This window comes from Schistocerca serialis, chromosome 5 (genome assembly GCF_023864345.2).
Source record: "Schistocerca serialis cubense isolate TAMUIC-IGC-003099 chromosome 5, iqSchSeri2.2, whole genome shotgun sequence".
Taxonomy (NCBI): domain Eukaryota; kingdom Metazoa; phylum Arthropoda; class Insecta; order Orthoptera; family Acrididae; genus Schistocerca; species Schistocerca serialis.
This window is the reverse complement of record NC_064642.1, coordinates 670994385-671021983: the sequence shown is the minus strand read 5'-3', so window position 1 is coordinate 671021983 and position 27599 is coordinate 670994385. Positions and strand designations below refer to the sequence as shown.

Sequence of the window (27599 nt, the reverse complement as noted above, 5' to 3'; positions counted from 1 at the left end):
TACATTGGTTTCATTTTACTGTTAGTCGGCAGGTAGCTGCAAAGTTTCTTCTGATTTCATAAATTTACACTATCTTCAGCACATTCCACAAATATGTAATTTCATTACTCGGAAAATGAACTTCCACCGACCCAGGAACAACCAGAGAATTCACAGTACTCGTTGAATTGTCATCTACTTCAACTGTCAGAGAGCATCACTATCCAGAGGAACCGTATCTACCTCAACATTTCCATTGTCTTCATCAATCAGTCCTTTAAAATCATCATTGCTAATAATGCCTAAAACTTCAACCACTGTATTGTCTTTGAACACTAAGAGACAGTTAGCTTGCGTATTCTCTACTTCATTGTGCTACACTGAATAATGTAAACTCCACTTAACAACTACATTACCGGTACTAAAACTGAATGCTATTATTGTGCTGCTTTAATTACAGCCGGGTCAGTAGACGATACTGTTTTCTCCCAGTGAACTAAAAATAGGTAGTTTGGCTTTACAGTTGCTAAACAATAACGTATGCCAATAATGGCAAATTAATTGCTTGCAGTATTATTGTACGAATCTTTTCCTGCACAACCAGAGTAAACAGTTACTAATAAGCAGTTAATAAACATAGAGAGGATATAAAAAACAATGAGTTGCATTTGTGGCAATATATAATGAAAATATAAGAAAAATCCCCTTGTTTGTATGTTCATTAATAAAAATAACAGTTCCTCTCAATAATGTAGGCTTATTATTCAATAACTTGAATTCAATAGAAGTTATCCCACTGTTGTTGTTGTGGTCTTCAGTCTAGAGATTGGTTTGATGCAGCTCTCCATGCTACTCTATCCTGTGAAAGCTTCTTCATCTCCCAGTACCTACTGCAATCTACATCCTTATCCCACTATTGGAAACAAAATAAAAAACAATATATTCTAAAGATATATCGGTGAGACATAATGGTTAACCTACATCCGTGTCTGGTGAGTGGCAGAGGGTACTTTGTTTCTCTGCCTGACTGTCTGTCTCATACAAATTGTGCAGCTCATTGTAAATTAACTCGCCAATGAGCTACAAACATGAAACTTTCTCAGTCGCGAATGTTTGGCAGTAAGAACGATTGCTGATAAGCCTTAATTTGAACTCGATTGTCTCCCATTTTTAACTTTTCGATCTTTTCGCGAGATATAGATAGGAGGCAGCAATATATTGTTTGACTCAAGTCTATAGAAACTGGAATACACCTGAAATTTACCATTTGTCTGTTGCAATCTCTTAATTTTTGAAATTGACAGAAAAATTGCACACACAGAATACAAACCAGCAGAAAATGATTATTTAAACTGATATACTTACGTAACATAACATGTTTTTGAAACTGGCCTAGACATATAAAATAATTTATCGGCCGAGATGTATAAAATAATTTCTCTTAGACATATACAAATTTCTAACCTCATGCAGATAGTACTTAAAGTTTGTACTCGTGTTTTTGATACCTATGACGATACTTGTAAAATTTAAATCGAGAAACATGGTGTGCATGCAACAAATAATTGTGCAGAGTGTAAAGAGCATTTGTCGTTGAGAAAAATTACACAATAGTTCATGTCATTTGCAGTCCAATAAACTTTTGGGGACAGGTGAACTACTCATGCGTAAGTTATCTATTGTATACACCTCACGATTTTCATTTTAAATTGTACAGGTATTGCTACAACTATTAAAAACAGACAAGTGCAAATTTTCAGGACGATCCTGATGTGGTTAGGTATTTGTACAGGGCTAGAAGAAATTGTTTTGTCTTTGTGTCAGTTTTAAAAATGTGTTATATTAAAATGTTTTTATTTAAATAAGTATTTTTTGAATGACTCTCAGCAAAACGGCATATTATGTGGATCATTAGGATGTGCCTAGAAACGTCCACAATCATTGTTGAACTGAGGAACGTTCCCAGATAGATCGCTATGGCTTGCAAAGATTGCAAGGAAAAGGAATAAGAATTATACAAGGAACTATGAAAACAATGAGTCGCATTTCCCACCTTGTGGCCAGTGCATATAGTAAGAAGCGGCTTTGGATTTTGAAAGTGTTTCTTAAAACTGTGTGACTGACATTGAATTACAGCATATAGTTCGATGTTCTGGGAGATGCTGAATATCAGTCGCATTTCACAGTTAATGCTCTGCTGTTTCCTGGAAATTGAATGAATCTCAGGTAGGATGCGGCTGATGGGATGAAACGCACTCAACACTGTGTGGCTAAAATTAATGCTATATTGTTTATTTCACACATGTTTAAATATGATAAGCGCTACGACTTTTTCATCCATGAGCTCATTCAAGAATTAGGTATGTTTTGAACACCACGTCACCATTTAGAGTTCACCTATATACTGTGAAAACTTTTGTAAGTCCATGAGCTCATTCAAAAATTTGACGAGTCCATAGACCTGTCTCACCAAAAATTTCGAACACTACTAATAGCGACTGCCGTGATGTGTACCTGAAAAAGTTTTGCTTCTGAAATCCCATGTATCGAAGTGCCACTAACCAATACTGCAATGATGCCCTTACATAATCATCAGTCAGACGTTTCAGAACCCGTGTTTTTGTTGTGGATATTAGCCTGTTACAAAAACTGTACATCAAAATGTACCATTCGCTGCTATATGTCTTAAAACAAAAATTTTATTGCTTCTTTTAGCAAAATTTTGCATAATGTCTCTCACTGGTCACACTTTGACATTTCAAGGAATATTAACTATAGTAAAGCTATCACTTCCATCGTATACATGGACAGAAAATTATTCTAACTCTTGTCCCATACTGAAGCTGCATCTATTTCTTTTCAGATTCTTTTTGATGTAACGCTGGTATATAAATGTAGTGTATTCCACACTCATTTTTTCTTTTAAATATTTATAAGGGACTGTATTACTTTGTTATTTGATATTCGATCTAATCTTTTGTGATGAAGAAACCTATCCAGTAACATGTGCAACCTGTTTGAAGCAGTTGTGTTTTTCATTGCCAGTATTGTTAGATCACCATTGTACAAGTGTGTGAAAAAAGAAATACATTCCACATTTCCGTTCATATGATGTTTATTTGTAGCGATATAAAATGGTGATAGTCTTTCAGTAATTAAAATAACAATAACAATAACAATAATAATAACAGTAATAATAATAATAATAGATGACCTAATAAATTAATATAAATCAGCCAGTTCCTAGTGGTCAATAAGAATTCCTTTCATTTTATCAATGAGATCTGCTGAAAATGGTGGAGGAAAAATTACCTGACGTGGAAATTTTTCAGATGATTTGGTGTAAGTATAACGTGATTTGAAAGAGGAGACAAATATGGACGCAATGGACACCCGCAGATAAGTGCATTGATGACCAACATGACAGACCATGGTAAAGTGATATTGTGTGAAAAACGTCAATTTTCACCCCTAAAAAACATCCTAAGAAAGTATATTATTAGAGCATGATTGGTTAATGTTTGTTCCAAGAAGAATGACAGGAGGCCGCCTGTGGCATAGAGGTCCCAGACGCTTCAGTCCGAAACCGGGCTGCTGCTACGTTCGCAGGTTGGATTCCTGCCTCGGGCATGGATGTGTGTAATGTCATTAGGTTAGTTAGGTTTAAGCATTTCTAAGTCTAGGGGACTGATGACCTCAGATGTCAAGTCCTATAGGGCTTAGAGCCCTTTGAACCATTTGAAGAATGACAGTAAGACGACGGTTAAATGTGATAAACCTACGGCACTAATTTCCAGTAGACACAGAAACCTTACGCCCGGATTATCAGGTGAAAAATGATTTCAGGTGAAAAATGATTTCACCCTTAACAGGATTGTTACAAATAATTTCATGGCAATAAAACATGAATTTATGCCTCTGGAATAGTGATTTTAATTAGTTTGACAAATGAGTTTTACAGGTCTCCAGAGTAGTGTCCGCAGTTAATGCGCATATATACATAGCACTGCATTGTTAAATGAAACCCACAGTTTTACTCATTGTACTGAATCTGCAAAGAGTCTCATACTGATTGTAGATAGTACTGGTCATGCGTCAGGAGTAAATATTTTAATGTAGGTTAATTCTTACAGAGAAGATAACAGCAACCAGCCACTATTAATACTGCTATTTATTTAGGTAAATAGCAGTATTAATAGTGGCTGGTTGCTGTCTTCTTCTCTGTAAGCATCAACCTACATTAATTGTACACAGCCACGGTCTCTCCATGTCAGTTTTAGACAAAATAGCTTTAGTAAATATTTTCTTTGCTATGACTGCTCACACTGAGTTGACAAAAGTCATGAAGTACATCCTGAAATCCTGTCGGAAGCCCCTGCAGAAATATTGAGCCATGCTGCTTCTATAGCTGCCCATAATCGTGAAAGCGTTGCCGGCGCAGGGTGTTGTGCACAAAACTGACCTCTCGATTGTGTCTCATGTCTGTGTGGCAAAATCTCTTGATCGAATTGTCCATAATGTTCTTTAAATCAGTCGCAAACAGCTGTGGCCCAGTGACAATTCCATCGTTGTTTGGTTACATGAAGTCTACGAACGGCTGCAAATGATCTCCAACTAACCGATCATAACAATATCCAGTTAATGAAGGCTCAGTTGGACCAGATTATCCATTACATTCAAGTAAACACAGCTCACACCATTATGGAGCCGCTGTCAACTTACACAGTGCTTTGTTGACAACTTGGGTTCGCGGTGTTCAAAAATGGTTCAAATGGCTCTGAGCACTATGGGACTTAACATCTGAGGTCATCAGTCCCCTAGACCTTAGAACGACTTAAACCTAACTAACCTAAGGACATCACACACAGCCATACCCATTCGAAGCTGCGACAGCAGTGGTCGCGCGGTTCCAGGCTGAAGCGCCTAGAACCGCTCGGCCACACCGACCGGCGGTTCGCGGGGTTTGCGCCTCACTCGAACCTTACCGTCAGCTCTTACCAACTCAAATCTGAACAAGCCACGGTTTTCCACCCTGCTAGGGTCCAACCGATATGGTCACGAGCCCAGGAGAGGCTCTTCAGGTGGTGTCGTGCTGTTAGAAAAGGCATTCCAGTCGGTCTCTTGCTGCCATTGCCCATTAACGCTAAATTTCGCCGTACTGTCCTAACGCATAGTGCATCGTAGTTTCACATTGATTTCTGTCCTTATTTGACGAACTGTTGCTTGTCGGTAATGACTGACAACTCTACGCATACCCCACCGGCCTTGGTCGTTAAGTGAAAGCCATCGGCCACTACGTTGCCTGTGGTGAGAGGTAATGCCCGAAATTTAATATTCCCAGCACACTCTTGACACTATCGATCTCAGAATATTGAATTCCCTAACGATTTCCGAAATGGAATGTCCCTTGCGTCTAGCTCCAATTACCATTCGGCGTTCGAAGTTTGTTAACTCGCGTCTTTCGGCCATGACCTTTTCACATGAATCAGTTTAGTACAAATGACAGCTCCGCTAATGCACTGCCGTTTTATACGAGTACAACGTGAACGTGACAGTACCGTCATTTGCATATGTGTATGTCGTTGTCCCATTGCTTTTGTCACCTCAGTATAATACACTCCTGGAAATGGAAAAAAGAACACATTGACACCGGTGTGTCAGACCCACCATACTTGCTCCGGACACTGCGAGAGGGCTGTACAAGCAATGATCACACGCACGGCACAGCGGACACACCAGGAACCGCGGTGTTGGCCGTCGAATGGCGCTAGATGCACAGCATTTGTGCACCGCCGCCGTCAGTGTCAGCCAGTTTGCCGTGGCATACGGAGCTCCATAGCAGTCTTTAACACTGGTAGCATGCCGCGACAGCGTGGACGTGAACCGTATGTGCAGTTGACGGACTTTGAGCGAGGGCGTATAGTGGGCATGCGGGAGGCCGGGTGGACGTACCGCCGAATTGCTCAACACGTGGGGCGTGAGGTCTCCACAGTACATCGATGTTGTCGCCAGTGGTCGGCGGAAGGTGCACGTGCCCGTCGACCTGGGACCGGACCGCAGCGACGCACGGATGCACGCCAAGACCGTAGGATCCTACGCAGTGCCGTAGGGGACCGCACCGCCACTTCCCAGCAAATTAGGGACACTGTTGCTCCTGGGGCATCGGCGAGGACCATTCGCAACCGTCTCCATGAAGCTGGGCTACGGTCCCGCACACCGTTAGGCCGTCTTCCGCTCATGCCCCAACATCGTGCAGCCCGCCTCCAGTGGTGTCGCGACAGGCGTGAATGGAGGGACGAATGGAGACTATAGATGAGATAGCTGAGCAGTCTGTTGCAGATGGATGCGTGTAGATGACATGGAGGCACGTCTATAAGATAACAGATAGGAGCGATAAGAGCATGCAGGTTTTGCAGGTGGACCTAGTTCGCCGGAACGTAGCGTGTCGGAGCCATCACATTATAGTAGACATCACCGGAGTCTCGGCTACTGGGTGGGCCACTGTGGCCGAGCTGTTCTAGGCTCTTCAGTCTGGAACTGCGCGACCGCTACGGTCGCAGGTTCGAATCCTGCCTCGGGGATGGATGTGTGTGATGTCCTTAGGTTAGTTAGGTTTAAGTAGCTCTAAGTCTAGGGGACTGATGACCTCTGATGTTAAGTCCCATAATGCTTAGAGCCGTTTGAAACATTTTCGGGTATTGTCAGGCTGTACTGACCACGATTCAAACCGCAGCAGTCTAGAGTGCAGCTCGTAAACTGAAGGGCTACTCTGTGTGGTTTTTCCCAGCAATGAGCCTTAGAAAGGCTGTGGGACTTGGTATGGAGGAAAGGGAAAGCCACTAACTACTTAAGTGCCGCCGGAGAAGAAAAACTAGTCAAAATAAAACTATGTATCAAACAAAGGCACTAACTCAAAGACAAAGCTGTGAGGTGAAGAAGGACATTTTAAAAAAAGTTCTGCAATTGGAGTTACAGAAGATGGAATGAGTACAAATATCTCTTTACTGTAATAAGTAATAACTACAAAATGTGTAAGTACACTCCTGGAAATTGAAATAAGAACACCGTGAATTCATTGTCCCAGGAAGGGGAAACTTTATTGACACATTCCTGGGGTCAGATACATCACATGATCACACTGACAGAACCACAGGCACATAGACACAGGCAACAGAGCATGCACAATGTCGGCACTAGTACAGTGTATATCCACCTTTCGCAGCAATGCAGGCTGCTATTCTCCCATGGAGACGATCGTAGAGATGCTGGATGTAGTCCTGTGGAACGGCTTGCCATGCCATTTCCACCTGGCGCCTCAGTTGGACCAGCGTTCGTGCTGGACGTGCAGACCGCGTGAGACGACGCTTCATCCAGTCCCAAACATGCTCAATGGGGGACAGATCCGGAGATCTTGCTGGCCAGGGTAGTTGACGTACACCTTCTAGAGCACGTTGGGTGGCACGGGATACATGCGGGCGTGCATTGTCCTGTTGGAACAGCAAGTTCCCTTGCCGGTTTAGGAATGGTAGAACGATGGGTTCGATGACGGTTTGGATGTACCGTGCACTATTCAGTGTCCCCTCGACGATCACCAGTGGTGTACGGCCAGTGTAGGAGATCGCTCCCCACACCATGATGCCGGGTGTTGGCCCTGTGTACCTCGGTCGTATGCAGACCTGATTGTGGCGCTCACCTGCACGGCGCCAAACACGCATACGACCATCATTGGCACCAAGGCAGAAGCGACTCTCATCGCTGAAGACGACACGTCTCCATTCGTCCCTCCATTCACGCCTGTCGCGACACCACTGGAGGCGGGCTGCACGATGTTGGGGCGTGAGCGGAAGACGGCCTAACGGTGTGCGGGACCGAAGCCTAGCTTCATGGAGACGGTTGCGAATGGTCCTCGCCGATACCCCAGGAGCAACAGTGTCCCTAATTTGCTGGGAAGTGGCGGTGCGGTCCCCTACGGCACTGCGTAGGATCCTACGGTCTTGGCGTGCATCCGTGCGTCGCTGCGGCCCGGTCCCAGGTCGACGGGCACGTGCACCTTCCGCCGACCACTGGCGACAACATCGATGTACTGTGGAGACCTCACGCCCCACGTGTTGAGCAATTCGGCGGTACGTCCACCCGGCCTCCCGCATACCCACTATACGCCCTCGCTCAAAGTCCGTCAACTGCTCATACGGTTCACGTCCACGCTGTCGCGGCATGCTACCAGTGTTAAAGACTGCGATGGAGCTCCGTATGCCACGGCAAACTGGCTGACACTGACGGCGGCGGTGCACAAATGCTGCGCAGCTAGCGCCATTCGACGGCCAACACCGCGGTTCCTGGTGTGTCCGCTGTGCCGTGCGTGTGATCATTGCTTGTACAGCCCTCTCGCAGTGTCCGGAGCAAGTATGGTGGGTCTTACACACCGGTGTCAATGTGTTCTTTTTTCCATTTCCAGGAGTGTATTTTACATCCTTCCTTTGTGGTTATTGTATCAAAGAGTATATGTCGTCAAATACAGTCTCGGGTCACGTGGTTGTAGACCGGTGTGAGGTTTACCAAATTTGAATGTCATTCTATCGGTTGTGCTGCCAACTTCTGTTTAAAAGTATCTTGAACTTTCTACTCGCTTTTCTTAGGTAACAAAGTAATTTGTGTACGATATTCTGATTCCATTCGGTTAAAACTTGAAAGTGATAAACGCAAGGGCATTTCACTTGTGTTCGGCAAGTGAAACAGCTAAGATGTCGCCATTATTTGCTGCCTGTAAAAGAGAGGATTGTCATAGATATTTTTGTTTTTATATGATATTTCATTGTGTTGTTGATTTTCCGTTATAATAAATTAATTTTATGACAAATACTACAGCAGCATTACAAAATGGCTAGCTAGTACTCCTAAATGAAAATTGGTCGAAAAACATCTAATACGGATGTATAACACGCACAGAATCAGCTATTTGTCTCACTGAAATTCGTTTATTTTAAATTCCTGGCACCATATGTTTAATCTCCATTCATCCATAGTGAAAGTAAAGTATTAATCGCTCTTGTCCACACTGTTTACTAGAACTGCGGTTCTTCTTGTGAGTACCATAAAATAAGCAAAAAGGTTTGAATATTTACATAATCTGGAGGAAATGACGAAGATTGTCATATATAACTCTTACCTGCAGGTGAAAAGAGTTCTGACTGTGTATTCATTCATTGTCCTCCTTTGATATACTTCCATTTATAGTCATAGTACCAACACTTATTCGCCACTGCTGTTGGTATTAAAAAATGCAAAACCAGGGAAAACAATATTGCAATAATAAAGTTTAGTTATTAGTGCAAAATGTAAATGAAGACCGTTGTATTGAAGTCGCGTGACAGTTTCGGTTTGGTCCTCAGCACTGGGTGATCACCCCACATGCTGAGGCCGTGTGATGAGCTATGCCCTCCTGGAAACAATTGCTTTGACCATATGGACACACTACGGGGAGGCTTTGTTGCCCGTGACATGCCATCTAGCACGGCACAGCAGGCGTCTAGGCGTCTGTTTGCTATCGATCATGGACACGCAGCAGTTGCTGCTAATTACAGTTCAACTCATTCGTCACTTATTCCGTGGAAAGACGTTCTCTGATTTTATCAAAACGAAGATAATATACATTTGAAAAATTTTACTCTTGTAGTACGTCTGTTTCTTCCATAGACCGATATCTTACGGGCAGTCACAGTACTTCTATTTATCAAACACGCTAATACGAATAGTATCCTCACGCTTCAGTATTTCGAGTAGATAATGTTTAGCGAGAACGTGCGGCCTCTTTGAATATGGATGAGTTCCAGCAGCACTAATTTCTCTTCGCCCTCCACTCTCAGCTCGAGTTCATAGCCCCGGGCTCAGTGCTCCATCGCTAATTTTGCCAGAATAATTTGTTGTTCCCTACCGCATGAGCTTGTAATTTAATGAAACATTATTCCAGCGCCGAGACACGCCCAGGCGTGATACGGAAACTCTCTGGCAGTGCCGACGGGGGGTTCCCCCGCGGGCGATGACGTTGTAAGCTCGAACACTGTTCGTTGTATACTTTTCTTCCGAAGTCCTCTCATTTTTCGCTTTGTAAATTAGGAATATATATATATATATATATATATATATATATATATATATATATAGTACGTTTAGATCTGCGGAATATTCAGTGTCGGATTTGTTACTCTTGAGACTTCGGTGCTTCTCCCTAAATTACTTCCACGAAAACTCACCGTTATCAGCCATTTTTCCTATAGTCTATGACACATGAAATGTAAGTCATTATGTAACGGAACATGTTTGCAGTCAGTTGCAGCCAACGTTCAATGTAATCACTTTTTGAAACACCGGCATGTCATTACTTTAATGATACGTTGTCCGTTCTACAAACAGCGTATCAGCTGTTGCAGGTCCATCTTCTATTGCTGCTGTTGTGGTCTTTAGTGTCAATGGTTTGATGGAACTCACCGAGATACTGTATCCTCTGCAAGCCTCTTTATCTGCGAATAACTACATCTATTACAATTTGCTTACTGCTTTCATCGCTTGGTCTCCCTCTACATCTTTCACTGCCCCCGCTCCCTAAAATTACCTACCTGACGATTCCTTCATGGCTAAGGACGTGTCCTGTGATCCGATCCCTTATTTTATTCAATTTGCGCAATTAATTCCTTTTTTTTCTCAGATTACCTATCTAAACTTCAGCGTTCTTTGGTAGCGTCACATTTCAGTAGGTTTTATTCTTTTCTTATCTGAGTAGCTATCTTCCACGCCTCACATCCCTATAAGGCGACACTCCATACAAGTACTTTCAGAAAACCCTTCCTAACAATCAATTTTATGTTAGACGCTAACAAATTCATCTTCCTCAGAAATGCTGTTTGATCTCTATCCAATCTATACTGTATATGCTCTCCACAGTACATTATTTTGCTGCCCAAATAACAAAACTCATCGTCCGCATTCAGTATTTTTTTTTAATCTTATGGGACTCAACTGCTAAGATCGTCAGTCCCTAAGCTTACACACTACTTAACCTAAATTATCCTAAGGACAAACAGACACACCCATGCCCGAGGGAGGACTCGAACCTCCGCCGGAACCAGCCGTCAGTATTTCATTTTACTACCTAATCCTCACATTATCGTCTCATTTAAATCGACTACATTCCATTACAACTATTTTACTTTTGTTAATGGTCGTAAGACCTCTTTTCAAGATATTCCCTCCTCCATCCTACTACGCTTCCAAATCCTTCCCTGTCAAAGGCAGGTGTACGTCAGCTAGAACGGCAAATTTTTTGTTTCTTCTCCCAGAACTTTAACAATGTCTCCAGATTTCTCTTTCCCTACCCTTAGTATTTAGTACTCAGACTCGGAAATGTGGGGGAGAGGCTAAAAACCTACATCACTCTCTTCTCAACCGCTGCTTACCTCTCGCATCCTCCGATTTTTAAGACTGCAGTCTGGTTCCTGTAAAATTTGTAAATAACCCTTCGTTCTATGTATTTCATTCCTGCTACCTTCAGAATTTTAAAGAGTGTATTCCAGTCGATATTTTCAGATGCTTTCTCTAAATCTACAAATGCTATAAACGTGGGTTTGCCTCTCTTTTATATCGTAGGTTTGATACTGCCTCTCGTGTTACTTCATTTTCCTTGAACCCACAATACTACTGTAAACAATTCGTGTCAGTATGTTACAAGTATGGCTCATTATACTGATAGTTCGACAATAATCACTAGCTTTACTTATAACTGGAATTATTATACTTTCGCAGAAATCTGAGCACTTTCGGCCTGTTTCATATATCTTGCACCACATTTAAACACGACCACGCACACACCCATGCACACACAACACGCTCTCGCGTGTGCCCTCGCAAACGCAAACATACAGAGAGAGAGATAGATTTTGCTGTTATCTTACCTGCCCCGGCATACAGATTCTCGGTAAAATTAAGATGGCACCACAGTTGAACTAAAGTTGCTAAAAACTCGTGGGGCTTTTGAGGTAACAGTGTTTAACATCTACAATCTGGGGAACAGAAAAATCAACAACAAATGTGAGTATACAAACAAAACGCCTTCTAACGCAGTTCACTTGTAAATTGTCACCCAAATGTACAAACTATTTCATGCTGCAAACAGATGAGAAATGGATAACGGGGAGTTAAGAAGACATAATTTTCAGCGACGTTCTTATGTACGGAAGTTGTTTCCAGAAGCAGTCACATGTTAAATACGAATCAAAATTCGAGTTAACACGTGCTGCACCTAATCACAACAGGATTGTCGATTTACAACCATAATCTGCCAGTCTCAGAACATAAACGTTAAGCTAACGCGCCTTTGAATGCCTAGAAAAAAAGCAAAAAATTTTCATAAATTTTATCTGGCCCTAACTAAAAAAAAAAAAAAAAGTGAGCTCTTAGCAGGATCAACATTTGCAGGGCAATAGAAGCGTTTGCTGCTGAATATTTTGATATACATTTAATCACATTAGTTCTTATATTGCAATGTATCTGTGAAGATAAGTAAATTACATTTCTTATTTTCTATTCGTTACTTAGACTCTATGCCCTGACTAATTATCTAACTCAGGTTATTTTCACTTTAAATACACAGTAACAACATGTCTATCTAAAAAAATTACAATGACGTCATTTAAGTTACAAGTTTTTTTCCTAGCCATATCTACACCTACTAAACAAAATTATGTCCAAACAGTATGTATTTTTCGTCCTGTTAATAGTACGTTAGCGTATGTATTCTACTTTAATCCAAATAGTCTCCTGAAACATCCTAAAAGGTTTCCGACCTTTATCTCTAATAGCGTTTTAATTTGTAAAATAGACATGTCGAGAAATTTAATTCTTAGGAAACTTAGCTCAAGGATATATCTGGTCTATGAATCACCTCTGTTGATCCTACTACATTCTACTTGTAGAAACTTCGTGGTTTACATGTTCTTCACCTACTCTCATTCTTTTTGTTTTTTTCGTTGTTATTCTGACCTCTTTAGTTGTTTCATACACCCACTTTGTAATTTGCGCCACTCTCATAGAATTAGTTGCCTATTCCTAGTAACTCCAGAACTTCTTTCGTGCTAACTGTCCCATTACTAAAGAAAAATATAGCACCCATTATACCTGATGTCATAATTTTAGTCAGGGAAATGTTCTTTTTGGCAGGCATTTCCAAATCAAATGGATAAAAAGTTTGTGCACATTTTGTGTCTTCCCATGTAAACAGGGTGACATGAGTATACTGTCACTTAGATCCCTGTATACGGGCTCAACTGCTTCTGAGTAATGGTGAACACAAACTCTATCAACTGGAAGCGCTTTCCTGTATCCACACTATGAGTGTAACCACTTTGCAAATCCCATGCTGTCAAGTTCATATGTCGAAGCTTTATGGAAGAAGTTAGCTTAAACTGTTTTCCTCAAAGCTCCTATATCACTTTGATACCTTCTCATGGCCTGAAGCACGTGAAGAAATTGGTGGCACGAATAGTTAAATTTCTGAAGTCGCACGTAGTAACTTATTCCATTGTCAGTTGCAACAGTTTTCAGTGGAACTGAACTAAAAGTGTGGATATTTCATATACTACTGCAAAGTTGTTGGGTAAGTCAAGGGGCACACTTGGAACGATTTTTCGCTTTAAAGCTCACTACTGTTGAATTTATCAAGGACAAAGGCGTGTAAGAACGAAAATTAGGACACCTGGCATCGAGTGTAGAATTCTCCTTTCAAGTGGATTTGATTGCACATTGCTTACAGTAAAACATTGCAACGTAACTTCTTTACAATTTGATGGGGATGTATTTAAAAAGAAAATAGCGGTGTAGAAGGGATACATTCTGACAAAGACGTCCAGTTCCATAAGCTCACTAGCGTTAAAAAGAAATGCGAGGTTTGAAGAATTCGCCACGGTTTTGAAAGGTTTTCAAGGATAGTTTTACAACGATTTTGAGGGCACTGTCAGTCTTACACCCGTTCCCTAGCTGTTTTAGAGAACATTTGCCATTTCACTTGAGTGCGCCAGTATGCATGTTCAGATGTTACTGATTGACCTGTTAGGTCATTCCAGTTTAAGTGACAATTTTTTTACGTTAAAACTGTCGAGAATGTCTACATCGTTATCCTCACGTAGAGTTTCCACGTCTCCATAATGAGGTAGCAAAAGTGCTACAATGTTTCGATCGACATATTTGTGTCAAAGATCTTTTTTCGATTATGAACGTACAAAAGCCCTGATTACTTGGCAACTTGAGTGCGAAACGCTGTGGAACTGTCTGCTTCTCTCCGTATGCCGACAGTTTGTACCAGATGAAAATTATATTGTGTCCTCAGTGCGTCAAATTTAATTAAATAATACTAAAAATTCGTTTTGTTTCTGTCCTCTGTTGTTGAGAAACGTAAAATATAAAACCAAGCACTATGCAGTGCGACTGTACTGTAATGTAAATGCAGCGCATTCGCAGTTTTCCCCTCTTCCACTATCTCGGGCTCATGGAGAGTAGCGTGGCGGTGGAAGAAAAGTGAAGTGAGGCTGATCGCTTTGGCACTACTGCCTGAGCGTGGCCCGTGAGACGAAATCTTGGCCACCCCTGATCTATCTCCAATGGAAGTCTAATGACGACAATTGTCGTGTAAAAGTATAGGAACATGGGTGTAGCCACACACAGGAGGGACTTTTTAGCTGATTTAGACTAAAGCGCCAAAGAAACTCATATAGGCACGACTATTCAAATACAGAGATATGTCAACAGGCAGAATACGGCCCTGCAGTCGGCAACGCAGACAAGTGTTTGACGCATTTTTTAGATAGGTTATTGCTGCTACAATGGCAAGTTATCGAGTTTGAACCTGGTTATAGTCGGCGTACAAGCGATAGCACACAGCATCTGCGATGTAGCGATGAAGTGGGGATTTTCCCGTACGACCATTTCGAGAGTCTACCGTGAATATCAGGAATTACGTAAAACATCAAAACTCCGACATCGCTGCGGCCTGAAAAAGATTCTGCAAGAACGGGACGAATGACGACTGAAGAGAACTGTTCAACACGACAGAGGGGCAACCCATAGGCAAATCGCTGTAATTTTGGTGCTGGCCGGCGTGGCTGAGCGGTTCTAGGTGCTTCAGGCGCAGGTTCGAGTACTGCCTCGGACATGGATGTGTGTCATAGCCTTAGGCTAGTTGGGTTTGAGTAGTTCTAAGTGCTATGGGACTGATGACCTCAGATGTTAAGTCCCATAGTGCTCAGAACCATTTGAACCATCAATAAGTATCAGCTGGCGAACATTCAACGAAACATCATAGATATGAACTTTCGGAGTCCAAGCCCCGCTCCTGATGACCGTGCGATACAAAGCTTTTCGCCTCGCCTGGGCCGTCAACAACGACATTGCTCTGTTTATGACTGGAAACATGTTGTCTGGTCCGGTTAGCCTCGTTTCAAATTGTGTCGAGTCGTTGGACGTGTACGAGTATGGAGACAATCTCATGAATCCATTGACCCTGCATGTCAGCGGGGGATTTTTAAAACTGGTGGAGGCTCTGTAATGATTTGCGGCGTGTGCAGTTGGAGTGATATGGGACCCCTGACACGTCTGGATATGACTCTGACAGGTGACACGTACGTAAGCATCCATCAATGTCCACTCTGGGAGGTAGCGTTGCTCACGTCCGTAGGTTTAACCCTAAAACACCCTACACGTGCCTCCTGGGTGGTGCTAATTGAGCAACAGTGATTGCAGGCAGCCAGACTATCCGTAGGATCTCCTGGCAATGACATATCAACTAAATAGCAGAAACAGTTCTTTTCAGAGCTCATTAACAAGAAACATTGGACCAACTATCAGACTCCTTCAACTGAATATAGAATGCATAAGCAGGGCAAAGTGTGACTACCTGTCAACATTTTTGCTGGACAACAATATCGATGTCGTCGCCATTCAAGAAACTCGTGTTTCCAGCGAAGAAATGTTACGAATCCGAGGTCGAATTCCTAGATATACTGCACTTGGTGTAAATTACCACGAGGTGTATGGAACTGCTACGTATGTCCGTAACAACATAAACGAAGCTTCACTGATTTCTGTAAGTGTGGAGGCAGATATACATACATTTGTCATACAATTCCACGGCATTACTATTACAAATGTTTACAAACCACCCAAAACAAAATGGCCCGATTTTGTCCTACACACAGCAGAACATCCTGCAATTTACATAGGAGACTTCAAAAGTCACCACGAACTTTGGAAGTACTCTCAAAATGATGAAAATGGGAGCATGCTTGCAGAATGGATCGAAGAGAATAATCTTCATCTAGTGTTTGATGCCAAAGATCAAGGCACGTTCAGGTCAGCTGCTTGGGACAAGGATTCAAATACTGACACACGCTTTGTTAGCTGCAACGAAACTGGCTTTCCCATCAACACCACAAGGAAAGTGATATATGCCTTTCCTCACAGCCAACACAGACCTGTAATAATACAAATTGGTTGCACTGTTCCTGTCATACAATCAACTCCGCATGCTCGATGGATTTTCCAGAAACCTGACTGGACGAAGTTTTCAACGGAACTGGATAACACCATTCGATAGATACCTCCATCACATAATAACTCTCAACGCTTCATTGGTGCAGTAACAGTAACAGCTAAAAAGTGTATTCCAAGAGGAGACCGAAACGAATATGTTCCAGGATGGAATGATGAATGTTATTCACTGTACCAACACTTCCAGCAAAGTGGTGACCCAAAGATAGCTACGGAACTATTGTCCATCTTGGAAATGTCTCGGAGGCAGAAATGGGCAGAAACAGTTGAAACTATGGACTTTACCCACACGAGCAGGAAAGCATGGAGTCTTCTGAGAAAACTGGGAGGAAGTGCACCAGCATGCAGAAAAAATTGCGAAGTAACACCAGACCAAATTGATTCCCACATCATTACTACCTCAAGAGTACCTCCTGACAAGAAACGTACAAGACATATCAGACGACAGCTTCGTGACCTGAAAAAGAAGGCATTTCCCTCATCTGAGTATACCCACCTCTTCACAGTTTCAGACATTGACTCTGGACTGAAGGAGGCACCTGGATTCGATGGTATCCATCCAGAATTCCTTATCCATATGGGAGGAAAAGCTGGCAGAATTCTTCACTGACATCCTGCTGACGGTCAAGTTCCATCGGAGTTTGAAAAGGCGAAGATAATATCTGTTCTGAAACAACCAAGGTAGAAAACTATCGCCCCATTTCCCCGCTCAGCTGCTGCTACAAGCTTTTTGAATGGCTAACATATAACAGAATAAGTAGCGCTATCTTAGAGAACGTTCCAGTTGATCAGGCAGGCTTCAGACCAGGGCGTAGCTGCTGCGACCAAGTATTGTCTCTCACATCCTTCATGGAGTCAGGATACCAAATGAAGCAGAAAACATCTGTGGCATTTGTTGCTCTAACTGCCGCCTACGACACTGTGTGGAGGGAAGGCCTTATCTACAAATTTTTCCGCATCATACCCTGCAGAACAATGGCTCGATTGATTAACAGCATGCTAAGTGATCGGAAGTTCCAGGTAATCACTGGAAGCAACATAAGTTAGGAGAGGAAGCTGAACAACGGATTGCCTCAAGGATCAGTTCTCTCACCCTTACTGTTCAACCTATATCTATCTGATCTACCTGACACTTCGTCCAGAAAATACTGCTACGCCGGTGACCCGGCTCTAGCCGTAAAACACCAGGAAATGAAGACAACAGAAGTGTTTCTAGCCAATGACCTGCCTGCATTAGATAATTACTTCAAAATCTGGAGACTCCAACCCAGTGTGAGTAAAAGTGTGTTGCTTCCATCTAAATAACCAGTTTGCGAACGTAAAACTGGAAGTAAGTTTCAGAGACAGAATTCTTCGTCATAGTTGGAACCCAAAAATATCTTGGTGTCATCCTGGATCATACACTATGCTTTAAACAACACCTTCTTAACTTAGCTCAAAAGCTGAGGACTCGAAACAACAATGCGCATAATATCTAGCACAATCAGATCTACTCCAGTTTATTGGCTTCCACTGTTAACTGGTATAATGCCTCCTGATCTACGCAGATGTACTGCCCTTATGAGAGAATTCCACAAGATCTCCAGGAATTCTAACCTACCCGTCCATAGCGACCTGCCACTTTTAAATCGCAAGAGACAGAAATCACGCTATCCAACTCTGTGCGATGCTGCTGACATGGTTGGTAAGAATTTCAAACCTCTTGAAGAATGGAAAGGTCGGTGGGAAGCAGTGACAGATGTGCACCTGCATAACATCTCCTCAGGTGCTAAACTTCCAAGTGGATTCGACTTACCACGCAAGACCTGGTCTACTCTCAACAGAATCCGTACCGGCCATTGGCGGTGCAAGGATGCTCTCTTTAAGTGGAAGAAGCTGCCTGATGCAGCTTGTGACTGCTGGGCTCCATACCAGGCTGTTGACCACATTGTCAGTGAATGCAGGATCGAGCCTATCACGGCGCCAAAGAGGACTTCCTGCTAGCAACTCCAGATGCAGTGCGCTGGATTGAAGGACTGGATATTTAGTTGTAAAGAGAAACTTAAGTTCCTTGTGTGTCAATATGTACATATGTATAGGTAATTTAATTTCATGATATGTCTGTATTAGCCATACGCTAAATAAATAAATAAAAATAAATGTCCACTCCGCATTACGACGGACTTGGGCAATTCCAGCAGGACAGTGCAACACCCTACACTTCCAGAAGTGCTGCAGAGTGACTCCAGGAACACTCTTCTGAGTTTAAACACTTACGCTGTCCACCAAACTCCCCAGATATGAACATTATTGAGACTATCTGTGATGCCTTGCAACGTGCTGTTCAGAAGAGATATCGACCACCTCGTACTCTAACGGATTTATGTACAACCCTATAGGATTCATGGTGTCAATTCCCGCTAGCACTACTTCAGACATTAGTCGAGTCCATGCCATTTCGTGTTGCGGCACTTTTGCGTGGTCGCGGGGGCCCTACACGATATGAAGCAGGTGTACCAGTGTTTTTTGCTCTTCAGTATATAAACAACTTCCCAATTTCCAATCCAATTCGTTTAGCTACTACTTTGTTCAAAAACTTTTAAATTTTGATTTAAGATGAAAAAAAAACCCATTTGTTGAAGAGGATTAACAGACAACTGACCTTAAGTAAATCGTAATTCATTTTCCTTAATAACATGATAATTTGATTAATAATAGACGCCACCCCCGAAAACCCATGAACCCTGTCGAGTTTCCGTGGCTTGTATGCGTTGACGATTCACATGGCGCAATACCTGGAATCATAGGTACAACCACCGCAAATAGGTGTCTGAGGAAAGATCAGACTAATATATGATTCCGAGGGGCGGCACCCTTTTCAGTACATGTTAGGGCAACAATCTGTATTAAGGATTGACGTGGTCCTGTAATATTAGCCAATGTGCCCTCGTTATACTGGTACTGCGAAAGGCTGAGAGGAAGGGGAAACTAAAGCCTTTATTTTGCTCTAGAGGATACAGCTCTGCTGTATGATTAATTAATGCTGTTTGTATCCTCTTGCGTAAAATATTACAGAGGTAGTACAGTTCCCATTTTAATACCCTTGAGAGGGACTGCTCATGTGGCGGTCATCATCAGGAACCACAAAACTGGGAATCTGCGGGTCAGAGATTGGAATGTTTCATGGCTCACTACGATTATGGATAAGAGAATTAAAAAAGGGAAGTCTGTTGGTTGAGTTAGATGTATTTGAAATTAGTGAAGTTCAGTGGCACAATGAACAAGAGTTCAGGTCAGGTGAGTACCCTTTTATAAAAGAAATCTAACGCAGGAATAAGTCCAATAATGAATAACATAATAAGAATGTGCTTAAGTTAGTACGAACATCAGAGACGATTCGTCATTGTACCCAAGGTGGACACGAAGCTAACATCCGCCACATTATTATAAGTTTGTATGCCAATCACTTCAGCAGAGGATGAAGTGATTGAAAGAGTATTTGGTAAGATAAAAAAGTTCTTCAGTAATTCAGTTTTTCAGGAGTAATGGGGACGCTTGCAGCATTCCACGAATAGAAGAACTGAAGGCATGGATATGCGAAACGATCACCAGACAGAGTGACAGGCCTAGCGGACTGAAGATGGAACCTCCAGGACCACTCGAGGAGCAGTCTCAGGTCCCGCCTGATGGAGGTTACGTTACCGAAATATCGTGCAAGTACGACGCTGATATCCGGAAGAACGCCCGACAACACAGGATGTAACTAAAGATGGGTTGATGACACAGATGACGCTAGTTTGAGACTCGATTGTAAAATGTTCATGTTAGTAGGTGGTAGGTGGCAGATCACCTATCACTTTAAGAATCCATTTTAGAAGAAGCTTAACCACACAGCAACTTAGAAACTTAACCACATAGCAACTAAATTTGGACTGATAACAGCCATAAGCAGGACAATCACTTGTACGTTTTCTGCAGTACCATGCTTGTACCAAATCTGCGTGACCAGACTGCATCAAACCGTAGCTAATACTCTCTTTTTCGAGTGTTAGAATCATCTTTGTCTCGAGACGTCTGCCGGGTGAGAAATCTGCTGTTTTTGAAGTGGGTTTCTTGCTCAACATAGGTCGCATGAAGTCGCTTGGATTGTTATCTTCTATTGGCGGTACGACGTTACCAGGAAGGTGAGATTCGCATGCGCAATTGCTGTAGATAAGCAATGTGACTGTTGCCCCTCTACTTTTCCCCCTCCCCACCGCGCCGTGATAATGGGCCGGAAGAGAATTGGAGACCAACACGAACATCACCAGTTCTCCAAGAGTTACGATTTTTGTTGTATGTATTTGAAGATGCTTCGTCTCCACTGCTCTTATTAACTCAGACTATAATCTCCGTTCTGTTAAAATTGTTACTGCACATGTAAATTTCTTTCGCTATTACAGAATCCCATAAGTCGATGCGTGGGAGAGGAACTCCATTTTCTCAAAGTTGACCTTGTGCCCTTCCGTATCGCTATGTTCCGCTATACCTGTTTTTTCAAGACACCTGTATATGATGTTCCTTCTATATCCAGTGCTGCTCTTGTCTGCTCTATGGAGTCTGGGCCACATTCACAAGCCACGCTTTAGACATCAGGTACTCTAACCCCAGACTGACTTCCACTGGATGATGAATATAATGATAACCTTCGGAAAGGTCCAGTTATAGCTCCGAATTGAAGAATTAACACCTATCAATTACAGATATAAAATATCAACCAGACACAATCCCATTAACGTACGCGTTAGTATACAAGACTTCTTCAATTATTTCGGAGACTAAATAACCCCGAAATCCAATCAAGACCTTGCATGAAGAGTAGACGGACCAAACTGGAGAATGCCTACCAACTTTGTAGTAATATTTATAAGTTTAAATCCCTTCTCCCCCTCCCCACCCCCTTTCAACTTAAAACCACGACACTGTAGTACCCTAGAGAGATCTTCAGTAATGTGTACTTCATAATAACAGAACTGGGCCAGAAAGGAAAACTGCAATGAAGCACTTAAAGATAGTGAAAAAATTTGCGGGTTGTATCAAATAAGACGGAGAGCACGTAATCTGACACAAAACGGAATCTCTCCACACGTAGACGGTATTACAATAACTTTGAGGACGAGGAAGCTAATCTTCTATATTCCGAAAGAACAGACACCAATTTGACCCAGGACCCACTACGAATTAATATATAAAAGAATTACAGACAATAGCTGCGATATGGCATTGAATTTAATTAACGGGGAAAGCTGAAAATTTTTGTCTGACTGCGATTCGAACCCAGGTCTCCTGCTCATTAGGCAGATGCTCTCTCTCTATCTTTTATTAAGGCTCCACAAGAACAGATTACTATGACAAATTTATTATAGACCCATTTAGTGTCCCACTCCATGTAAATCTTAAGTAAAAGGCGGAAGATTGATTCGTTTGAAGGGAAATCAGAGTGACCACTAAGCCATCTCACCCGTCGGACCCAGATTCTTATCTACACATTACAAATATAGTGCCCCCTGCCCATTATTCTCATTAAACAAGGCATTTCGTCGATTCCGGGTTCGAGCCTGGTGTGCATCCCACTGAAGCGATCATTAGCTGTTCTCGCCTGAATTATATATTTATGATGGCTGTACTTTCGGCCATGTCCTAAAGACCAGACATCATTCTGTTCCAGCAGCCACTATGAGCTAAGACATGGGAAAGACAGGGACAGGAAAAGAAATGTGTCAAATTCCGGTCTTAATGATAAGTGTTTTACTGTAGTTTAGGGGAATCTGACGTAGTACAACATACTAAATAACGTTCAACCTAAGCCATGGCATTTACAGGAAATATTCTTAGTGTGGCATACAGACCCGCTAAAAACGGAGGTTAAACGGAATTCAACAGTGATTCGACATATCGAAGACTCAAATGTACATCCCAGTAACATTAAGTAGTGAGTGGTTACATACCGTACGCCGCTATTAAGAAACTATTTTAAACATTGCAACGTCTGATTCGGATATTAATTGGGTATAATTAATTGACAGTCTGAAATACTATGTAACACTGCGTTATAACTGATAGCAGTTTATTTCAAAATTTCCTAGGAGAGAGCAAATAATCAGTCTGTACGAGCCACTCGCTTGAAACCTTCGGTGATCAACTATTTTAAAATATTGACCAAACCAAAATATTTTCTGCAAACGGTGTTCACAGTTTCATTGAATTTAGTGGGCGATACACTGGAACCACCAGTATCCCTAGTTATATTTACTAACAGACCATGAATTTCGCCGAAGCGATCATCTTTGGATTGCAGTTTAGCAGTAGATCAAATTGAGGCCAGTTTCCTTTACATCAAATAAATAATTGTTTTTAGTTTACATATTTGTGCATCAACTATCTCATATATCACTGCCTGACAGAGAAAGTTAAGCACCCGCAGATACGGTCGGATGTTAGACTAAGTTCGTACAAATACACACCATCGCCGGGCGTGCAAATGATTGAAGTTGCAGTTCTCAGTGACAGGTAGCACGACTACCAAAGAGAAATCGTTTATTTATTTTGTGATTACGCCTGGTAGGATAAGTGGTTAAGAAGTAGATGAAGTTAAGGAATTCTACTACCTAGAAAACTGACAAATTACGGACGGATTACGGAGGACTTGAAAAGCAGAGTAGCACTGGCAAAAAGGGTATTCTTCATCAAGAGAAGGCTACTGGTACCCAACATAGGCCTTAACTTGCGAAAGAAATTTCTGAGAACGTACGTTTGAAACCTGAACTGTGGGAAAACGGGAACAGAAGAGATTCGAAGCATTTGAGATGTGGGTACTACAGTGAAATGTTGAAAATTAGGTGCACTGATAAGGTGACGAATGAGGAGGTTGTGCGCAGAATCGGAGAGAAAAGGAATGGGTGGAAAATACCGACAAGGAGAAGAGACAGGATTATAAGACATCTGTTAAGACATCAGGGAATGAGTTCTGTTGTACTAGACACAGAAGTAGAAGGCAAAAACTGTAGAGGAAAATAAAGATTGTAATATATCCAGCAAACAATTGAGGACGTAAGTTGCAAATGCTACTCTGGGATGAAGAGGTTGGCACAGGAGAGGAATTTATGGGGGGCGGTATCAAACCAGTCGGAAGACTGATGGCTTAAAAAAAAGAGTATATAAGGGTCGTAAACAGCATTAGGTTGTGGAAGGCGACTATGACCGACAGGGACAGAATGGGTACTTGTTTGTGATGGTTCTATCAACACCTGAGATTTAAAGTGGCTTCATTAGTCTCCATTTAGCTGGCTCATCTAATAGTGGAATATATAGACTAGTGGGGCTTCGGATCTGGCAGTTAAGGTTCCGGTCGGAAACGTCTGGCCACCACATGAAATGATCACCATATTCTGCACCAAGTACGTTGTAATGCCTTCACATCTGCACCGACATTCGAGACAACCAATGGACTCCCTGCAATGTTCTGTGTTATCCCGCAACATTGGTCGGAATCTAGCAGTAGGCAGTCAAGGTAGTTATCATCCGATTTGTAGGTTGCCTTTAACTCCAAAACACAAACTGCTGCTCTTGGAACGGTGCCGTCACAGGGATGAACAGCTTTGGGTTCATCGATGAATCACGCTTCTGCACTAGCCCAGATGGCGACCTTCAGCGAGAAAGACGGAGAGCTGTGGGTATTTGCCGTTCTTCCAATGTTTGCAAGAGGCATAGCGGTGTTACTTCATGTGTCGTGGTGTGGATAGCAGTTGGATATCACTTCAGGTCATTGCCGGCAGTGACTGAGGGAGTCTGACGAAACAATGGCACGTGAAGGACATCGTATATCCTCCTTTGTTACGTCATGTGCGACCATATCGTGGAGCGTTTTTCAACAGGACAGTGCTTGTCTTCAAATTGCAGGTGTCTTCACGTCTGTCTGATGTTGAGGCATTCCCGTGGCCAGCAAGATCCCCATATTAGTCCCTGATAGCCCATGTGTTGCACCATCTCGGATATCATCTACGTCCCACTGCCAGTATCCAGCACGTCAAGTAAAATTTACAGCAGCTGTGTGGCAGCTAGCTCCACGAGAGGATTCAACTACCTCATGACACACATTTGTGTAGAGTGATCTCTATAAAGGAAAGAAGTATTTACTGAATGAAACAACTACAAACAATAATTACTCTATAAATGATAAATGTTAATCGTCTGACACGTTGGCCATTGGAACCTCCCTGTTTCGGTCGGTTTCCTTTTGTAATGACTGTCTCCCCAACGTATGATTTTCCGCACTGACAGGGAATTTGATAAAAGCCTGGTTGTCGAAGGTCTAGGTCATCTTTCACTGAACCCAGTAGAGTCAAGATTTTGCAAGGGGTCGGAATACACATTTCACATTGTGTTTCCCCAGGATTCTGCCGATTTTTCTTGAGGTGTTTCCGACAAACGGAACGCACGCCAACGACTTGTCTTCTTCTGTTTCTTCTTCTTGTTCTCTTCGCGCAGCCTGTCTGATTGCGTGTCTTATTTGCTACTGGTTGTACCCGCGCCGGCCGCACCAAAGACACCAGGAGAGGAACGGTGGAAGGGGTAACGGCTAGTATATATAGGGCGCCGAGAGGAACAGCACAGCATTCGTCAGGAACCACCTGAAGATGGCAGCGTGTACTTCTGCAGAAATATTGTGGAGAAATTACGACGCTACCCGGTCGGATACCCGACAACTGTTCAAACTGGAAATACGCCGGGAAAACTACAGATCGCATATCAAGGACCTCTACGGGGAGGAAATGCTTCAACAGATGAAGATGCTGGACAAGCTGCGGAACAAGAAGGAGCGACTGCTGCGCTCACTTGCGTTCCTGCTTAGATGCCGAGACGGTACTGTCGTGCCGCCTTTTTTTATTTTATTTTTTGTTTTATTTATTTATTGTTCCGTTGGACCACATTTAGGAGAAGTCTCCATGGTCATGGAACGAGTCAATACATGAAATTATAACACGATTGTAGAAACAGATAAAATGAAATATAAGAAACATATTCAGGCGACAAGTCGTTAGTTAAAATAAAGAAAATCAAGAATGTAACACTGGAATTTGCTTAATTTTTTATCTCTTCCAGGAGCTCCTCGACAGAATAGAAGGAGTGAGCCATGAGGAAACTCTTCAGTTTAGACTTAAAAGTGTTTGGGCTACTGCTAAGATTTTTGAGTTCTTGTGGTAGCTTATTGAAAATGGATGCAGCAGAATACTGCACTCCTTTCTGCACAAGAGTCAAGGAAGTGCATTCCACATGCAGATTTGATTTCTGCCTAGTATTAACTGAGTGAAAGCTGCTAACTCTTGGGAATAAGCTAATATTGCTTACAACAAACGACATTAAAGAAAATACATACTGTGAGGGCAATGTCAAAATTCCCAGACTATTGAATAGGGGTCGACAAGAGGTTTTCGAACTTACACCATACATAGCTCGAACAGCCCGTTTTTGAGCCAAAAATACCCTTTTTGAATCAGAAGAATTACCCCAAAAGATAATACCATATGACATAAGCGTATGAAAATATGCGAAGTATACTACTTTTCGTGTTGAAATGTCACTTATTTCAGATACTGTTCTAATGGTAAATAAAGCGGCATTTAGTTTCTGAACAAGATCCTGAACATGGGCTTTCCACAACAGCTTACTATCTATCCATACGCCTAGGAACTTGAACTGTTCCGTCTCGCTTATAACATGCCCATTCTGTCTGATTAAAATGTCAGTTCTTGTTGAATTGTGGGTTAGAAACTGTAAAAACTGAGTCTTACTGTGATTTAGCATCAAATTATTTTCCACAAGCCACGAACTTATATCATGAACTACATTATTTGATAATGTTTCAATATTACACACAAGATCCTTCACTACCAAGGTGGTGTCATCAGCAAACAGAAATATTTTTGAATCACCTGAAATACTAGAAGGCATATCATTTACATAAATAAGGAACAGCAGTGGCCCCAGCACCGACCCTTGGGGAACGCCCCATTTAACAGTGCCCCATTGGGACTGAACATCATTACCACTCTCAATATTGCGGAGGATTACCTTCTGCTTTCTGTTCTTAAAGTAGGAGGCGAACCAATTGTAAGCTACTCCCCTTACTCCATAATGTTCCAACTTCTGCAGTAATATTTTGTGGTCAACACAGTCAAAAGCCTTCGTTAAATCAAAGAAAACACCTAACGTTCGCAACCTTTTATTTAATCCGTCCAAAACCTCACAGAGAAAAGAGACTATAGCATTTTCAGTTGTTAAGCCATTTCTAAAACCAAACTGTACATTTGACAGCAAATTATGTGAATTTAAATGCTGCAGTAACCTTGTATATACAACCCTCTCGATAACTTTAGCAAACACCGATGGCATAGAAATAGGTCTATAATTGTCAACATTATCCCTGTCTCCCTTTTTATAAAGTGGCTTCACTACCGAGTACTTTAATCGATCAGGAAACCGACCACTCCTAAAGGAAAAGTTACAGATATGGCTAAGTACTGAGCTAACATACGTGGAACAATACTTCAGTATTCTGCTAGATACCCCGTCATATCCATGAGAGTTCTTGGTCTTTAGTGATTTAATTATTAACTCAATCTCCCTCTTGTCAGTATCATGGAGGAACATTTCAGGTAACAGTCTCGGAACACTTTTTTCTAAGAGCGCTATATGATTCCCTGTTGGGACTAGGTTTCTATTTAGTTCACCTGCTATATTCAGAAAGTGATTATTAAGTACTGTACATATATGCGACTTATCAGTAACACGGACATCCCCACTACGCACTGATTCTATATTCTCGACCTGTCTCTGCAGACCAGCCACTTCCTTTACGACTGACCATATGGTTTTAATTTTATCCTGAGACTTAGCTATTCTATCTGCATACCACATACTTTTTGCCTTCCTAATAACTTTTTTAAGCACCTTACAATACTGTTTGTAATGGGCTGCTGCATTTAGATTTTGACTGTTTCTAACGTTTTGAT

General features: G+C 42.1%; 1 pseudogene; it reads right to left on the bottom strand.

Annotated features, from left to right (window-relative positions):
• Positions 1-21919: 21919 nt before the first annotated feature.
• Positions 21920-22031, bottom strand: LOC126482860 (U5 spliceosomal RNA; annotated as a pseudogene).
• Between the last annotated feature and the right edge of the window lie 5568 nt (positions 22032-27599).